Source organism: Portunus trituberculatus, chromosome 27 (genome assembly GCF_017591435.1).
Source record: "Portunus trituberculatus isolate SZX2019 chromosome 27, ASM1759143v1, whole genome shotgun sequence".
Classification (NCBI taxonomy): domain Eukaryota; kingdom Metazoa; phylum Arthropoda; class Malacostraca; order Decapoda; family Portunidae; genus Portunus; species Portunus trituberculatus.
Window position 1 is genome coordinate 17,424,902 of NC_059281.1, and position 5,000 is coordinate 17,429,901.

The following is a 5,000-nucleotide window of genomic DNA, read 5'->3' on the forward strand; positions in this document are numbered from 1 at the left end:
GTTTTTTTTTTTTTTGAGAATGTTTTAATAATTATCTAATTTTCTCTTCTTACAGACATGGGTTTCCCTTGCTGCCATCTAATGTAAGTGTTCCTAAGTTGTTGTTTTTTCTTTCTTCTTTTATATCACGTTATTTCCTTGGTGGTTTGCTCTTCGCGTCATTGCTCAACATGAACAATGTGTCGACTCCTGTCTCGTTTTCGCGCGCGTGAAAGTTCTTGTCATATTGTGTACGCCCCTCGTAGTGGTCTTTGTGTTTTTGTGTTTATTTATGAACGATCTTGCTTCCTGAGGACATTACTACTCCTTACATGTGTGTCTGCGTGTGTGAGAGCGCGTTGGTGTCAAAACGATATTTGCATATGTTCACGGTTCACCACTGACTGGCTGGAAGGGAACATAAACGTACCCGTACACGTAGCCAGGCATTCTGGTGATAGCATGTGTCATCCATCATTGCTCTGATCCGCCCGCTGAGGACATGTGGGTTTGTAGATACGATTGAACTCAAGTGTTTGTTTATTCAAGTGTGTAACGGTGCTCCCTCCCAACACACGCGTCTGTGTGCCGCTAAGTCATACTGGATGGAAGGGATGTCCCTCACGACGCAGCGGCGCCATTGGAGGCGTCTGTGCCTGTTAATTCAATGAAAGTGGAATTTATGAGTGTTTCGCTATTAGGAAGATGTCTTGCCAATGTGTTGGGTATTTTGAGACAGGGTAAGATTGTCTCCATTGCGATGAAGTATTGGTTGACAACAAAAGTGTCTTCAGTGGAAAGTCATGAATTACTTCTGTTTTCAAATTAAATCTAATGATATGTTCATTGTTTTATACAGGTAAAACCACATACGGCCAGTAATTTTTCCGTGTGTTGTATGCATGACATTCTATGAAATAAGCTTAATTCATTGTCAGAGAAACTGCTGTGTGGAAAGTTTCATGCTGATGTATAATTGAATCTGTCAGAATATGATTTATACAAAATGTACTTTGGTTGTTACGAATTTTTGTCATGTCTTTGTTCGATGATTTTCATATTTTAACTTCTCACAGGGCAGTTGAAAATGCAATTGTTTGCTTAAAATGAAATGATTCCGCAAAAAAAAAAAAAGGAAAATGTGAATCATCGTTGTTGTAGGCTTATGCAGACATAGAGAGTCCGCATCCCTCATTGAAATTGATATTATTTGAAAAGTTGTTGTTTTTCTCTTCAAGATCCATCCTCCATTGATGAACATGTACAGGAAAAGTTTCGTGAAAATAATGTGACGGACAAGAAGCGGTGTGCTTAACGTGGCGTGGTGGGTGGCTGTGATCCAGCTTCAAAAGCTTGACTACCACGTTATTGAGTGTTCGTTTAACGTTGCTCGCCCATAAGTACAGCCTTAGTTAAGACCCTGTAAGATTATCACGCTCCTTGAACTTAGACTCTGTAGTGTGAGTCCCCATAGGTTGATAAGAGGCTTCAAACGCCTCCTTCCCCTTAATGTAATAACTTAGAGTGTGTCTATTATGTGACACTATTATAGGAGAGAGAGAGAGAGAGAGAGAGAGAGAGAGAGAGGTTACATATTGCCACACAAAGTAGCAGAAATGATGGATGTGTTTACTAATCCCTCTTTTACTTGTTCCCAAAGTAAACATTCCATCTGTGTTGTGTGTAGTGTTTGTAATTCACTCTGGTGCTGGTTGGGGGAGAGGGCTCGGGTTGATGGTGGAAATACTCTCGTCTCTTGTATTAGCAACAGCTATATTATACCTCAAATGACGGTTCCATTTGTTGAGAGAGAAAGGTTGCTATTTTTCCCTCCGCTAAGGTCGGGAATCCTGAAGAGAAGAATTCTTCTACTTTCCACCAGACGTAAATGAGGCTTTAACTGAAGATTTTCTCGAATTTTCATTCGCTGATGTGTGTGGCTGCTTGCATGATTTACGAAGAGTCGCGATCAGTTGTTCCGACCATTCCCTGCTTATATTTCGTGTATGGTGATGTAAGACAAGAACATTGTGATGACTAGAGGCAAGGAAATCTAATTCATATGTTTTTTCAGTGTATGTTTGTTCTATGACTTGTGGTGTGACTTTTGAATCGTGTGTGTGTGTGTGTGTGTGTGTGTGTGTGTGTGTCGGAAAGGTGTTGTCGCTGCATTGCAGTATTATCCTCGTACAAAACGTATTATGGCTTGCAATGGTATCAAATATATGATACCTACAGCATCAAGCGTTGCTTCTGTAACGTGAGATACTACAGAAAAGCACTAAATTCGGATATGTTATGAAATCAATATAAAAACATTTATCAAAGACTATCACGAATGTCTATTGTTGCGTAAAGTGCCGAGTTATTTCATCCATGTTAATATGACAAATTTTACGTGCCCTGCCTTAACAATTAACACGTGAATATGAAGTGTTTTATTGATGGCTTGTGGGATTTCAAACTGCACCTCGCGATGAAGCACCCAAATACTTTCTTTCTTGCTTTGATGAAAAACGAGCGACTGTGCCTCTACTACGCCTTGATAACAAATAAACACACACACACACACACACACACACACACACACACACACACACACACACACACACACACACACACACACACACACACACACACACACACACACACACACACACACACACACACACACACACACACACACACACACACACACACACACACAAACCCACAGTAACGAATTTAGCACCTGAACACACGCACCGCCACTCAATACACTGCAACACAACACTACAGTCAACCTTTCCTTCTTATCTTTAATGCCTTTACCTCTAATATCTTTCTTTCCCTGTCCTTACAATCTCGCCCTCCTTATCTCTCTCTCTCTCTCTCTCTCTCTCTCTCTCTCTCTCTCTCTCTCTCTCTCTCTCTCTCTCTCTCTCTCTCTCTCTCTCTCTCTCTCTCTCTCTCTCAACAAACATCTTTCGCTTTGTTTGTTTTACGTGAGTTTTGAGTATAAGAGATTGGATGATCTCAGAAGTGTTGCTTTATCCTTCCTCCTCCTCATGCTTCTCCTCCTCCTCCTCCTCCTCCTCCTCCTCCTCCTTCTCCTCCTCCTCCTCCTCCTCTTCCTCGTTTCCAGCCTCTATCTCTTGTTCCTCTTCCGCCTCATCTGTCTGGGAGAAGAGAAGGATGAGGGAGAGGAAGGAAAGCAAAAAAAGATTCATGAGGTTGAGGAAAGGTTGAATATGTCAAGTGGAGAGTTTCGTTCAAAGTTTGCCGGCGAGTTGGATTAGTTTAGTTTGCGTTGCTCAGTTTGTCTTCATTGGTCTTTACACAGCATTTTCTATCAAGCCTTCCTCCTTTCGTGCGTTTGTCTTGCTGTTTGGCGTGTATTGCTTCTCTTCTCTTCTTTGCATCAAATTATCTCCTTAGAAAACGCATTATTCCCTTTCTTCTACTTATGCATACTTATGTTAACCTGTAGTCTCCTTCCTTATTTTTTTCTATTCCTCTTTAGTGTTTCGTTATTTTGCCATGAGGTAACAATATTATTAAGATGGCAAATATTGTTACCACGAAGAGATAGCTCATACTAATACTTGAGAATTTTAGATATTTCAGTTATCAAGACGTGAAGTTTCCCATGCTATACAAATGACGCTAAATTTTCTTACGTGTGTTATATTTCAACTTGGCAGTTCATAACTAGATTTTGAATTGTTTATTAACTATACTTAGTTTCTCTCTCTCTCTCTCTCTCTCTCTCTCTCTCTCTCTCTCTCTCTCTCTCTCTCTCTCTCTCTCTCTCTCTCTCTCTCTCTCTCTCTCTCTCTCTCTCTCCAGGAGGTAGAGGGATTATTTACTTTCCTCTATTTTTTTCCATTTAGTTTTAGCTTTTAATGTCATTGAATTTATTTCTTGCTGTGATCATTGGTGGTGATAACTTTGCTACCCACACACACACACATACACACACACACGCAGAGACAAGCTTTAAATAGTTTCTTTGTCAGTTTGCGTTTGCCGGGAACAGAACTAAAAATAATTCCCCGTGAACCACAACTCGGCCTGGAACCTGTTCGTGACAAGCTTTATTTAAGTATCGACATATTTCTAAAATAATACAATAATACTTTGTCGTTATTCACACGAGTATATTTCATGAACGGCAAACCAGTGATTGAACTTGTTTGAATATATTAATGACATACTAAGCTAATTTTCTTTTGATTGAGGTGATGCGTCACTACGTTGGTTTAAGTGTATCTCCAAACTCATGTTGACACAGTCATTCCTGATATGAAATTGTCTGCATTCATAATAAACCTTGGTGAAGCTTATTGATTATCATTAAACCTTCCTTAACGATTTAATACATCAAGGTAATAATGATAATATCCTCCAATATTTAGGGTTCCATCAACGCTTACCCTCCCATGGTGCTGCGACTTTGAGTGTCAGTGTCACATGTCGCCGCGCCACGACGTGACCTGTCCAGCAAGTCGCGGCCACGAGTGAACTTTGCAATGGTAAAGCTTCAGGAGCATAGGTGCGTAGACAAGGGAACCTCAGGCCGTGGTTATAGGCCGAAGTGATGTTTTTATGTAGTGGCTGAAAAGTGCGCAATGCGACGAGAGGAAAGGTAAATATACCATTTCCGGGAGACAATGGGCAAGTAAACACCACAGCGTGTATGTGACGGTGTTGTAGCAAGGTCATAGTGAGAGGAATACTGATGTGCCAGTCCTGCCTAGAAGAGACATACCATGAAACCATTCCGCAAATAATTACTCAGAAAGAAGGAGGAAATATAAAAAAGTGACACACATACCATATCAGATGACAATTTGAGCGCAGAGTCTCGCATCACGCCAACATTAGGTATGGGCGTGCGGGCGGCGTGAAGTTCCCGCCCAACCTCCTGACTCGCCGCCACTCACTTCAGCACCCGTGTAGTACTTCAAGTGTGTCGATGGCGGCCACTCTTGATACAACAATAAAATTCGGTCAATAGTTTGTCTTTAATTGGATCAAGA

At 41.0% G+C, this 5,000-nt stretch overlaps 1 long non-coding RNA gene across 1 annotated transcript in view; it reads right to left on the reverse strand.

Moving 5' to 3' along the window:
- Positions 1-5,000, reverse strand: part of LOC123509536 — a 70,054-nt gene that overhangs the window by 64,873 nt on the left and 181 nt on the right. The window contains exon 1 of the long non-coding RNA XR_006676212.1: positions 4,796-5,000. This exon is cut by the window's right edge and continues 181 nt beyond it. This is a non-coding gene — a long non-coding RNA (uncharacterized LOC123509536). The remainder of the gene's footprint in view (positions 1-4,795) is intronic.